Source organism: Peromyscus eremicus, chromosome 19 (genome assembly GCF_949786415.1).
Source record: "Peromyscus eremicus chromosome 19, PerEre_H2_v1, whole genome shotgun sequence".
Taxonomy (NCBI): Eukaryota; Metazoa; Chordata; class Mammalia; order Rodentia; family Cricetidae; genus Peromyscus; species Peromyscus eremicus.
Window position 1 is genome coordinate 6,490,918 of NC_081435.1, and position 14,650 is coordinate 6,505,567.

Below are 14,650 nucleotides of genomic sequence, written 5' to 3' on the forward strand. Positions count from 1 at the left end.
GTCTTGAGGGATTATGAGAAAGTTCTCCAAGCAGTAAGCATGGAGCAGCGGTGACTTTACCCATCATGCACGTTATAAAAATTTAATCGATTTTTCCTATTTTCTCAGTACAAAGCACCCATATTGTCCCATTTGTTTTTCTGTTGTCATTACTCTGAGATTAGGATTGCTTCCAGGGATGTCCATGTTCCATTTTTATTGTCTCTCCCTTCCCTGGTGTGGATGATGCTATGAATTCTAACTACGCTGTCCATCACCTGAACTCATAAGAATCCCTACTCTTCTTCATGCCCAGGGATTACTTAGTTCACACAAAGCTAATTCAGTTGTCAAATTAGAAAAGAACCATAAAATGTCTAGTACAATTTCTGCAGCTTCACCTTTTAGAACTGGACAGACAATAATCAGTTCTATTTTTTTTTATATCAAAAGCAGAGTGTGATTCCAAATTATATGCTGTGCTGTGCACTGGGCTAGCATTATGAAAGCCAGATGCTCTTCACTGGGGAGGTTAACCACCACTACTGCTTCTTTTCTTAAGTTATTGGAGTACATCTCTCTTCACTTCCTCTCCTAATGTACCTTTGACTTTTGGAAATCATGATCCACATGTTTCCCCACACCTTATCAAATCTGTTTCAAGTATGAGCTAAGTGAAACAATAAAGTATAACTCATTTTAAGAGGGAGAGAAAATTGTGCCCCACAGTAGTATGAAGTTTTAAAGAATCTTGATTTTTATTGTTTATCTTTGGGTGAGACTCATGTTTTCCAAAGATTGTTTGCAAGTTATACCTTGCATAAAGCATTTTTGGTAATTATCACCTTCTCCACTATTGTTAGAGGTGCATAATATTCAGTTCATGCTCATAACATTTCCTTTAGGTTTATGCCATTCCAAATCCACGCTACAGTGACTCCCTGCACACAAGACTCAAAACAGTGTCTCAACCTGTGTCTCAGAAGGGGACACTGGTATCCAGATCTTTCTCACCAAAAAGTGGAGCTTACTGGCTCAGAGGTAAGCTGATAGCTCCATGTCTGAAATGACAAGATGTTAGTCTCTTAGAACTCTTATTATAGAAGGTAAACCAACAGCAGACACTTGTATCAGTTCATGAAAATTAATGGCATCCCTAGCACAATTATTTGCTTATGTATATGTAACACAAGAGTATTCACAGCAGAGTCCCCAGCATCCCCCTAAGAAAGCAGGAGAGACAGACTTGTAATAAGGACCACTCTTGTAGAGATGGTGGTGGTTAAAAAAAAAAGTGAACATGTCTGATCTCACAGTGGACTCCAGGACCCAACTCTTTTATTAGTGCTCATTTTTGATGAAGTCCACTCTCTGCACACATGTGAATACTGTCTTCTAACAGATGTCCCTTTCATTTGGGGCCTTACTGTTTTATAACTGAGCTGTAAATATAGCATCTTCTTCCATCTCCCAGCTTTTTATCTCCTCTGCCACCCTCTTCTACCCTGAATCAGTTTTTTTTCTCTCTCTCTTACTTTATTTACCCCTGGTTTCTGTATTAGAGTTCTCTAACTTATAGACTGAATCTCTCTCTCTCTCTCTCTCTCTCTCTCTCTCTCTCTCTCTCTCCTCTCTGTCTCTGTCTCTCTGTCTGTCTCTCTCTCTCTCTCTCTCTCTCTCTCTCTCTCTCTCGTGTGTGTGTGTGTGTGTGTGTGTGTGTGTGTGTGTGTGTAAAGAAATTACTGGAATGTCTTACAGGCTTTGATCCAAATAATTCAACAATGGCTAGCTGTGAATGGAAAGTTCAAGGACATAGTAGTTGCTCAGTTCCATGAGGCTGAGTGTCTCAGCTGGTCTTCTGTATATGCTGGAATCCCAAAGAAGTATGCTCCAATGCCAGTAAAAGAATGGATATGCTGACAAGGTGAGGGCAAGCAGGAGAAGAATAAATGAACCCTTCCTTCTTCCATTGTCCTTATATAGGCTTCTAGCAGAAGGTGAGGCCCAGATTAAAGGTGTGCCTTCCTGCTTCAATATCTGGATTAAAGGAATGGGTCTTCTCACCTCAAGATCTGGTTGAAAAGTGTGTATCATCTCACCTCAAGATCCAAATTAAAAGCCTGTATCTTCCTGCCTCAAGATCTAGATCATATGTGTGCCCTCTGTTTCTGAATTGTAGTTCATTCTAGATATAGTCAAGTTGACAGCCAAGAATAGCCATCACAGTTTTAAAATTCTTTTAACATTGCCTCATGGGGGGAAAAAAAGAAAATTTCAGCTCATTTTCATTAGAGTGCCAGAATTTTCCTGTAGGGATTTCATTGTTCAATATTTAACCAGTTTACTCTTTGAAAACATATTTGCTTATTTTAACAATCACTCAAGGGTTTGAGGTTGTAGTTCCATGGTAAAGCACATTCCCAGAATGTGGAAGACCCTTGATTTAACCCTCTAAGGAAAAGAGAAGATAAAATGAGAAATTGATAATAACTACCTCTTCTGATGAGCTTTGGCATCAGCTCCTTCCTACAGACAGATAAATACTCTGTATATTATATTGAAAGAAAACTTAGGAAGACTCATGTTGGAGAAAAGTAGGTAAACAGGAATTAATCCTTAGGTTCTGAGACATAGCACAGCACTGAGTGCTATGTTTTTACTTTTTGTTTTGAATATCTTCTGGTTGGAAAAGGATGCATGGTTAATCTGGAAATAAAAAAAATACATATATATATATATATACACACACACACACATATTCATATATGTACATAAACACTATGAAAACCTGCAATTTCTAATAAGAAATCCAGCAAGGTAATAGCTTATATTGACAAACTTTTCATCAACAACAGATCTACTGCAGGTAAGCTATGGTCCTGGCTATACTCAGGCCACATACATGAAAGGAGAATCTAGACATCAATACTTACAAGGTTTAATTAAAACACTGTAGATACAATGCTGGGGCAGCATCAAGTAGTCAATGTGGACTTCCACTCCATAGTGTAAATGAAAGACCCTTTGCCATGCACCACTGGAGTGCACATGGGTATCCTAATTCCATCCGCACTTGGAAGAAATAATCGCCTCTATCCTCACTACTAGGATGACAGTAGAGGTGGCCTAATAGAAAACAGTTCTTTTACTACAATCCACCTGTAATTATCACCCCCTCTCTGGTGGGGAGAAATGATAAACATCTGACCTACTCAAAAGCTTTTGGTCCAGCAAGAGGAGAATGATGCCTTATCTGTTGTGAGTGAGCAATTTTATTGATGAAGATTTTCCTTCTGGAACCACATTCTTCAATTCTGAGTGAAAGAAGAAATCAATGCCCACCTACAACAATCAAATATCTCTTTCAAGAATTAAGTAGGAATCAAAACATTCTCAAATGAAGAAAATAGCCTTTCATTTTCCCTTGAGTTTTAAGTCTATTATTTTAAAAAAGAAGTTAAGGGAATGTAAGTAAACATAAGAGTCTAGTTTCATTTCTGCTGGCACAATGATGGCATTGTATTGGGGACGTATTTTCTAGTGCATCCACCATGGTAAGCTTATATGCAAGGAGAAATTAGGAAAAACACTGCAGAGAAATAAAGTCAGACTGTTGTAACTGATACAAGCAGCACATATGATATCGTGGAAAAGAATCAGAGCAGATGAATTACAGAAGAGGCTGTTAGAGTCAGCTCAGTGGGCAAAATACTTATATCATGAGCATCAGGACAGGATTTCAGTCCCAAGAACCCACACATAAAAGAAAGCTGAGTGTGATGACCTGTGATTGAATCTTGATGCTAGCAAGGGTGAGACAAACAGGTATTTAGGGCTATTTGACCTTCTCACCTTGCCATCTCCACATGGTCCAAGCTAGTGAGAGAACCTGTCACCTGTCCACATCCCCCCCCAACACACACCAAGGATGAACCACTCCTGAGGAACAGAATAATTCCCCACGTTGTCTGACCTCTACACACAAGCACACATGTGCACATACTAACATGTGTACACATGCTCACACATGGGAAAATAGAAGAAAAAATGCAAAATATCCTAAAAACTAATGCATAATTTATTAAATAAAAGGCAAATTGTCTAAATAAATCAATTATCAAGTCTATTCTAGTGCATTACTAACATGACCCAACTATAAGCTGTCTGTAAGAAACTCACTTCACACCCATAAGCCTTTTAAAGTTAAAAATCGAGAAATATATACTACACAAACATTAGTTCAGAGAAAGCAGAAGTGGCTATATTAGACACAGGAAAAGTAGACTGTAAATCAAAGAATTCTCAGAAACACAAAAGGATATTAAATAATAGCAAAGGAGTCTGTAAGGAAGGCATGCAATACTGAACATTCATATACCAAATAGTAAGGCTACAAATCCACAATCAGAGCCAAGACTTCAACTGGTCTCTCTGTTAATATTAAAACAACTAGATAGAAGATCAATAAGAATATAGGACTTAAAAATGTCATCAAATGACAGAATGTAATTTTTTATTCCCTCCTTGATTGTTCTGATAGTCAACAACAGACTGAGCACTATTTTCAAGCATCCATCAAAATGTACACCAACAAAGAAACTGAGTCATAAGTTATATCTCAAAACATTTGAAAAAATAGAAATCATAGTGTGCCTTCCAACCACAGGGGAATCAAACTAGAAATCAATAACAGAAAAATATACAAAAACTTGTAAACATACAGTAATAATTGAGGAGTCAAGGAAGTCTCAAGGGAAGACAAGATACACACTGGGATGAAGGAAAATGGAAACATAACATAAAAGTTTGGGAACCGTGAAGGCAATACTACAAAGAAATGTCTAAACTTAAATGTAGACGTGAGAAAAGAGGAGATATCCTAAATAAGTGATTTAAACTCCTATTTCAAGATTCTAGAAAATGAAGTATAAGACAAACCAAAACAAGCAGCGCAAAAGGAACAATTTCTTAAAATTACAGAAATAGGACAACAGAGACTGCTTGTACAGAGGACCGAGCTGGGTTTCCAGCACCCACACTGGGTCACTCATAGTGGCTAAAACTTCAACTCCATGGCATCCAATATCCTTTTAAGGCCTCTGCAGACACAAACATAGACACACACACACACACACACACACACACACACACACACACTTATATAAAAATCAAAGTTAAGCCTTTTTAAAAAAATTAACAATAACAATTGTAATCTAAAATTAACAGAGAAAAATAACAAAATAGTTGGTCCCTTCAAGGCTCACAAAAAAAATTTTTTTCCAATCAGCAGGAATAAACAAGTGACATTATAGAACTTTCAGAAATCAAAAAATACTAAAAAAAATATTCTTGAAGACTAAAATTATGAACAGGTTATAAGATCTCTTCACACAGGGAAATCCATCCTTTGCTGCTATTTCTTAAAACATTCATTTCCTTCTTCTAGTCTGTTATGTACATACAACACACACGCACACACACACACACACACACACACACATACACATCCCTAAACATGGATATTTTTCCATAGAGAAGGCCAGTGAGATTTTAACTCAGTTCAGTTTTCCTGACAGTGCTTTTGTAAATCGTGACTTCATATGAATAAAATAACCCATCTCTAAGTGCCAGATTGTTTTTATTGTTTTTACAAATTAATCAATTATCATTTAGATTTAGCTAAAATTTATTCAGATTACTATATATCTGTCAATCTCAGAAATTTTTCAATAGTTAAGCATTTACCTCGGACTACTTGTGAATAATTAGGTATATTCCCATGATATGACAAGTAATTTTCATCTTAAAATAAATCTTATATAGGCCAACACAGAATTCAGAACAAGAGTTCTATTGTTCTGTCTACAAATCCTTGGATAAGCATGTTCTGGTTCAATCAGAGAGATAAAAATAGCCAAATCTCAGTATGACTCAGAGTTTAATAATAAGAATATACAGAATGGAAAGTTTTCTTAATTGGGAATATAAAAATATGATTGCAATGACCTATGACTACCTTAAGCTGTTCACTTTCACTCTCCTTCTCTCGAGCCCCCAGGTGAGGCTGTTGTCACACCCTGGGCCACAGCTCTGAGGACACAATGAGCTCACCTGGGAGATGAAGCAGCGTTGGATGTCCTCAAGTAGCTCAAGGAAGTGGATGGTAAGAAAGCGGTTCTCCACTCTTCTCCTTCTTGTGTTTGAACATCAGTCAATGCTGGTTTGACAAATTCAGCTGCTTTTGTTCTACCAGATAAAAAGTATTCCAGTACTTTTAGTGAATCTTTGGAGCTAAAAATATGGCAACAAATGTTTAATAAGTAGCTCTATAGTTTTTTTCAGATGAGATTTGTTTAGGTTATTCACCAAATGATTACTGAGCCCTTGTTATGGACCAGGCATGATACTGTCTCTAAAGACAAAAAGGGACTCAGACTAGAAATGTATTTTTTCTTCCTAAGCTATATACTCTAGTACAGAGGTTCACTACGATCCAACTAAAATGAACAACTGTGAAAATGCAGCTCGAGCAACGAAGTGCAGGGCACACCTGTGAGATTTGTGATCCACAGAACAATCATAGGAAAATGGTACAGGGACTGGAACATGTTATCAGGAGTTAATTAGTACAGAAAGGAGCACCTCTGTCCTGCTTCAAAAACAAACAAACAAACAAATACAAACATCGAAACAAAGAAAAGCAGCATGTGCATTAGTCCTGTGGCAGAAGGAAACCGCTGAAAGGATGCCCTGCAGAGCAGGGGGAGCTTGATTTCTGATGATTCTCCACTCAAACTCCAAGATGGAAACTATATCAGAAGATGTTAGGACAGAGCAGTGTTGCTCCTTAATTGTCTTCTTGCACTGTCAAGTGTATTGGGTGGGGGGCTGGTTTGCAGAGTTCCTGAGATAAAGTAGCTTGAGGTTCCAGATATCAATCAGCTAGGAAGTGACACTAGCAATTAGGTCACATCCCAAGTCTGCACACTGTGGTTGTTCAAAGCATGGCCTCTTACTTGTCCTTCTAAATATGGGTTGATGGGAACATAGCCACCACAGTGTCTATGGCTAATTTTCCAACGTAAGAAAATGGAATAATTGAAACAGAGATAAAATGACTCAATAGTCTTGAATTTTTATGAACTTGCCCTTTACAAAAAAAGTTTACCAACCCCGAGGCTAGAGGAGCCATGATAGAAACTGATAGGCCTCAGTAGACTAGGAGACTTAATGAGTTGGTCTGTTTTCTTGATTCTGGTTTCAGTAAAGATACCGTATTTTATTTCTAGAATGTTATTTGTATAAAGGACATTTCCAACTTACTGATAAATGCTGTTCTATTAGTTTATAGCTGGCTCAGAATCGGCATGTGTATGACCTTTGTATGGTAATGAACAGATGAGTTTTCTGAATATGATTCATGAAAATGCTGCCTCCACTTACCAAGCGATTTCAAGTATTAGCACAGAAACCAGGGCGGCTTTAAATCTGGGACGGGAGACACTTAACAGAGTGCTTACTTAGCCTGCAACAAACCTGAGTTCTATCCCCAGCACCTCAGAAACACTACATGGTGGCTCGTGGCCCTTCACCCCAGCACTGGGAGTTAACGGTCATCTCTTCTTTCATTAGTGCATTCTAACCCAGCTAGGCTACACGAGAGCCTGTTAAAAGGGAAGGAAAGTGGAGGTATCTTTGTGGATTTCTGGGGACCTATCTAGCACTCTGCTTCTTCCTATTCTGCTGGGGTCTTCATTCATCATGCAATGGTCGAGAGAGTGTCTGAGCTGACCTGCTCTGGTGATTGGATGGCCGAACACCCTGGCTGTCATAATAGAACTCTCATCCAGTGTCCGATGGAAGCGGATGCAGAGATCCATGGCCAAGCCCCAGGTGGAGCTCCAGGAGCCCAATCGGAGAGAGAGAGAGGAGGGATTGTATGAGTAAGAGATAGTGAGATCATGATTGGAAAAAGCACAGGGACAAATAGCCAAACTAGTGGAAACGCATGAACTGTGGACCAATAGCTGAGGTGCCCCCATGGAACTGGATCAGGCCCTAGGATAAGTGGGACAGTTGATTAGCTTGAACTGTTTGGGAGGTCCCCCAGTGGAGTTGGGACCTGTCCTTGGTTCATGGGCTGGCTTTTTGGAGCCTGGGGCCTATGCTGGGACACTTTGCTCAGCCTTGGTGTAGGGAGGAGGGGACTGGACCTGCCTTGGCTGAGTCTGCCAGGCTGGGCTGACTCCCCAGGGGAGACCTTGCCTTGGAGGAGGTGGGAATGGGGGGGGAATTGGGGGGGAGGGATGGGGGGAAGGAGGGAGGACGGGGGAATCTGTGGCTGATTTTGTGAAATCAAGTTAATTATAAAATAAAAATATATTTAAAGAAAAGAGAAGAAAAAGAAAGAAGAGGCAGAAGGGCAGGAGGAAGGAAAGGGAGAAGTTTACAGTTTAAAAAAATATTTTGTCACACAATAATGTCTATCAGTATATTTCTATATTTTTATTTAACATATTTTTCTAACTTCTTTACTTTATTAAAACAAGATGTACTTCCATGGGTTAGATCTTGAGTGTCCTCCAATGACCCCAGCCAGTGTCTCTATACTGTGGCACTCCTGGAACTGCATGGAAACCTTTAGGAGGCAGAGTCTATAGGACAGAACCAGGTCACGGATGTTTTGCTACCGAAACAGATACTGGAACTCTGGCGCTTCCTTTTGCTTCCTGGCTTTCCTTAATGCAGCTTTGTCCTCGCCCTGCATTACCTCCCATGATGCTTTGCCTTACAGAAGCCCTAAAGTGGTAGATCTGCTTGACCCTGGACCAAATCCTCTGAAACTGTGAGGCAAAACATTTTCTTCTTTTCAGCTGATGATCTCAGGTATTTTTTCACAGCGATAGAATCGCATCAACACCATTTATTTTCTGAATTGCGTCACCAGTGATCTAAACTCCGCCGGCACACAAAACCTTCTAATCACTGACATCCATGGCCACAAATGTCTTCTAATTTCTATATTTGGTGTTTTTACTCATATGCTTCTTAGTATTCCACATATAACTTCTTGTTTTGTTCCTATTCTGTGCTTTGCATTTCTATGTAGTCTTATTATTGAGTGGCCAGAGAAAAGGCTAGTCCTGTGTAAGGCCTGGGAAAGGTGATAGCCATAGGGACTTGGCAGTGTTTGAGATGCTGAAAGTGCAGATCCTGAATAGCTGGAGCTAACCAACTAAGTACTGATGGAGGCGCTGGAGAGGGCTGGTGGGAGGAGGGCCTGCCTTCTTTTCTTCTTTTTGACTGTTGAACTTGCTGTGGTCGGAAACAATGCACATTAGCCACTAACCATCACCTTCCTAGTTAGCTACGCAGTTCAGTGTCAGATGCAGGGAGTAATTACCCCCCTCTCTCATTCTTGGCCCCTTGCTTTTTATCTTCTTACAGAATAAGTTACAGATAGTCTACTAGGTGAAAGCCAGGCAAGGCGTTCTAGGCTGGTGGAGTCTTCAGAGTCACACGTGGCCAGCGGTCATCCTATACAGATCTACTTGCCTTGCTTTGAATTCTGCATTTATCACACATTTTGTTCATCATATGCTAGGAAAATATGACACAAATATCATACTATGAAATAACTAAATGCTCAAAAGTGGAAAGATTCCTTGATGCTCTTGACTTCATGGTTTAGTTTTTCCTGACTTTATAGATGCACAAAGTCATATATTTACAGATGACAGGGCAGTAGAATCAAAACTGAAGAATGAGAGGGAGAGGGGTGTGACATGGGAGGGTAATAGGGTATGGTCAAAGTATATTATTTATTTTCAGGAGGATGCCCTTACATAACACCAAGTTAAAAAGATGTGAACACACACACACACACACACACACACACACACACACACACACAGAGAGAGAGAGAGAGAGAGAGAGAGAGAGAGAGAGAGAGAGAGAGAGAGAGAGAGAGAGGACTTACCAGATGAATGTTAAAGTCAACACACTGAAATTTCAATGGCAAGCCTCCCCAGCAGAGCTGAAGCAGGAGCGCTATGCGTCCTACTGAGCAATAACATATTGTGACCCACCTTCATTTTCACACTAAGCAGTAACTCTACAATCTGCAAAATCTCACCCATTATAGTTGCTAATGGTGTGTAAATGTGAGATCCTTTTCCCTCTATTCTTTCTAAAATTAGTAATCAGAATTGTTCCAAGTAGAGTCACAGATATAGCTGGGTGAAGACAACAAGCCCCTGGAACTGCCCCCACCACCATTAGGTACCACCACTCCATGATCTGTGAAATAAAGGCTGTCACTGCCAGGCCTTGGATGTTAGAGATTTATGCCCTAAATCACTGCATACTCCTTTCTGAGAGAAATGTGACATTGCCCTGCTGCGTGGGCATGGAGAAAACATTGCTATCTTTAACATTCACTAATATCTTAGCACCTTTGACATGGTATATTGCTGCCTAAGAAAGTGATTCATAGCATAGAAAGACTTCATTATCTGTTTTTTTTTTCTTACCTAATGTCCCAGATGTCATCTCTCTGTTCACCTTTGTTAGTGTCACTCACTTGCCCTAAAGTATCTCTGAATCTATCATTGTAGGGGCAGAGAGTGCAACACAAAGGTGCCACCCTTGCCTAGTATATGAATATCCTGCGTTCAATATCCCTAGGGCCCACATCACACTCAAAGCCATTTTCCCATGAGAGCAAGCCACAGAAGGACCACTGCTTCCAGGATTTCTTTGCGGGAATGCTGGAATGCATTCCTTTGCGGGAAGAGAAGGATTGGCGGTCCTCTGGGCTTTTCCCAGCAGCCCACAAGCAGAGCTGAGCCTCCCTGGTTATTCAATGTCACCTTGTGCTGCTAGGAGGAAGGAGTGGAAGGTGAGGTTCTGTAGTGAGATGTGGGAGGGGAGCCAGAAAAAAAAAGCAAAGTGCAGCTCTGTGGGATCCAAAGGTGGAGACAATGCCCAAAGGACATCCAGGGGACTTTGAATAGGAGGCTTCTGCTGAAATGTTGAGGTTGAGCATCCCAGGTGGACGCTAATAAGAGGAGATTAAAGAGTTTCAGGGGGAGGACTTGCCCGCCTGCTGGGCCTCAGGTCAGGCCAGGCTTAGAGGCTGCTGCTCACTCTTCACTGAAGAGACTGCTGCTCTTTTTGCTTTTCAGAGTTCCTCAACTGGCTGGCTGCTACCAAGTTTCATTCACACGGCCACTGCTCAAACCCTCTGGAGAGATTTTGGCTCTTAACCTTTGAATAGGGCCTTTTCTCCTTCCTTGGCTGATACTTTTCTTAAAATGACGAAGTGTACAGCAGCAAGCGAGACAAGCCGGCAGCTGCCGTGAGTCAGAGGCCTGATGCACTGACTGCCCCCCACCCCCCTTCCTTAGCCGACCTCTCTGACCCTGTTGGGAAAGTTTTGAATCTCCTTCTCATTATACTTTTAATGAGGCTGTTTTCCCTGAATTCTAGATGCGACTATAACTGAGTAATAAATTCTGCACTGAGCGCAGCTGACAGAGGCAGACTCTTTGGCTGCTTACATTTTGACCTTTAACCCTGAGAACCCCAGTAACTCACACAGACAGCACACTGCAAGGGTATCATCATCAAAAATCCCAGGAACCTAGAGCTTTTGGTGGACTACTTTTGACAGAAATTTTGTTTTTAATTTGTAACTTTATGACTGGGTTTATTCACTATACTTATAAATTCTGGAAGAGTCTGGCCAAACTGTTTGAACCAATATCCTCTAATTAGTGTGTGTGTGTGTGTGTGTGTGTGTGTGTGTGTGTGTGTGTGTGTGTTTACCTAATATCCTTAAAGTAGTGTTATGTGTATGTTGGATATATATAATATCCTCAAAGAACTGTGTATGTGTGTGTGGGGGAGAGGGGAGTTTTCATGACCCCAGGGCACAGGGGACAACCTCAACCTCTGCTATTATTCCTCAGTGCTGTCCTTTTTTTTTAGACAGGATCTCTCAGTAGCACAGAGTTTGCGAAAGTAGGCCACCTAGACCCAAAGAAAATCTTCCTCCTTCTCCCAGGTTCTGGAATTATGAGTGCAGGCCATCTCACCAGGCCTTTTAAGTGCATGCTGGGTTTCAAGCTCATGTCATTGTTTTGCGTAGTGAACATTTACCGTTAGAACTGTCTCCCTAGCTCAAAGATTATGTTATATACTATATAACAATTGTGTCCATTCAAATGAAAACATTTCTCTACATAAGGGAAAGAAAGCCACATTTTCCCTCTGCCATTCCACATTCTGACCTACTTTATAAAAGACAGCAAAGCCTCATGGTCTTCTGAGTTGAGTGGATTCTGGGTACCACAGAGTTCTGCTGTCAGCCCAGAGGTGCTTGGGTAGATAAGATTGGAAGTGTCTTGGACTGACATTCAAAGTGGACTTTTGATGTAAAATGCTGCCCACTGGGTAACCTCGAACCTCCTCCCTTTACTTCTTGCATACCAATTATTTATTGTGAATTCAAGAATGCAAATGCTGCATGGGGAGAGGACATGGACGTGGCTGCTTTCTTTCTTGTGTGCTGGGATGCTCTTATTTTAAAACATTTTTTTTGACTAAGATCCCAACCTTACTATCGGCACAAACACATCTCTTATCAATCTTTTCCTTTTGAGATTATAATCTCAAAAACAGCCCCATGTATGCAGCCCGCTGAAGGAGTCCACCCTGCCTGCTGGGCAGTTTCTGCCTGTGTGAGGTCTCACTGTGGCTGAAGAGCTGTCGGCCCTTGATATCTGTGGGGGAAAGAGGTTCAGTTTTCTCCAGTGTTGCTCTGCCTTGGTTGCCCACACTTTAGTGGATGACCCTGTACCCGTGAACATATTAGCAGTGCTAATTTGAACCAGTGATATAAAATATATGTATGCATATGAGAACATGAAGTTGGGAGCATCTGATGTGGGCACTGTTGGAAGGAGCTAGAGGAAGAAAGGGGCCTGGATATGATCAAAATACATTGTATACATGTATGACATTCTCAAGGAATAAATACAAATATAATTTTTAAAAAATCAGTGCCCCTTCAAAGAGGCTTATTGCTCAAGGATTAGTTTCCCGCTCGGATGCTACTGAAAGGTGATTGGATCAGGAGGACTCTGCCTTCATTAATATATTAATCTCTCAATGTTTCATGATTGAATGATATTATTGGGAAGTAGTAGGACATAGGATGTGGAGCCTAAAGGGAGAAAAATTATCACTGGATTGTGTCTTGGAAAGATTTACCTTGTTTCAAGGCCTTCCTGTTTCTATTTTTTTGGCCACCATTAGCTGGGCAGCTCTGTTCCACCATATGCTCTTGTGGTTACCAGGACAGTAGCAATAGAGCAAATGATTGGAATTATGAGTCAAAGTAAGTATTATTTCTGTTAATTGTTTCTTTCAGATATTTATTGTAACAATTAAAATATGACTAACAATATGGCTATAGAGTGTGTGTGTGTGTGTGTGTGTGTGTGTTACAGAAAGACCAGAATCAGTTTGTTTATTGTCTATTGACTCATCATAACTATAAAGTTATTGTGTGACTAACGTGGTCCTCAGTCTCCCCCAAGCCTGTCTCTGACAAGAGCAGTTCCATATGTGAAGCTGGGATGCGGGAAGAAATGAGTACTCATTCAGAGGATCGGAGACTTGATGTGGTCAGGGGACTGCAGCTGCCAGCTAGGCATGCTGGTCGGTAGCATGAGACTGGCCTGCATGTTAGCCTCCCAGTTTCTGTAGCCTAGAAAACAATTTTCATCATCCTTCCTTCTCATTAAAGACCAGCGGTTTCCCCCTAATAGGCTGTACCAGACATTTCCCCACTGTCTCACTATTGAAGATGAAGTGGTTTCCACTCTGCAAAGGAGTGTTTCAACACAGAGAACACTTCCTAGACCACTGATGTGATCGCTGCCTCTTTTCCAATATTACTCACAAGAAAGATGAGCTTTCTATGTAAAAGCATAAATGCATAAAATATCGTCTAAAAGTGAATTCGTAAGGTTGAAGGACTTTCAACAACCTTACTAAAATAATTATGAAAAGAAATTAAATGGCTACAGAAGAACATTCTCTCCCCCTACCTTCCCTCCCCTTACACACACACACACACACACACACACACACACACACACACACACACACACACTCATGCTCTCTCTATATATACATGTAGAGAGATGGGCTAGAAAGCATTTGTCTTCTCCAGAAGAGATAAAATTTAATGTAGAGAAAGTGCTGTGATACAAAACTTCTGTTGCTTTATGAAGCTTTTACCTGATAGTCAAACACTACTGGGAAATCCTACACTTTTATTAGATTTTTTTTCACTCTCTCCCTTCTCTTACCTATCTTTCTGTCCCTTACTTGCAAAGAATTGGATGTGTATAATTGGCTTTAGCTAGCATGTCTTTGTTTATGAATTGTTATGACCACTGTGTGTTTAGGCCTCTCTACTTAAAAATCTCATACTTTCTGTCTGATTTTTCTCAATTCCCTTTGCTAACCTCTGAATCTAACACATGGGTGCCCAGTTTACCTTCCAACCTTCCCTTTATGTGATTATTTGAGTAATTAAGATGCTTGAAAATGCACACTGCTTCGAGGACTTTGTGTTTTGTAGATCATTTTGTGTTAT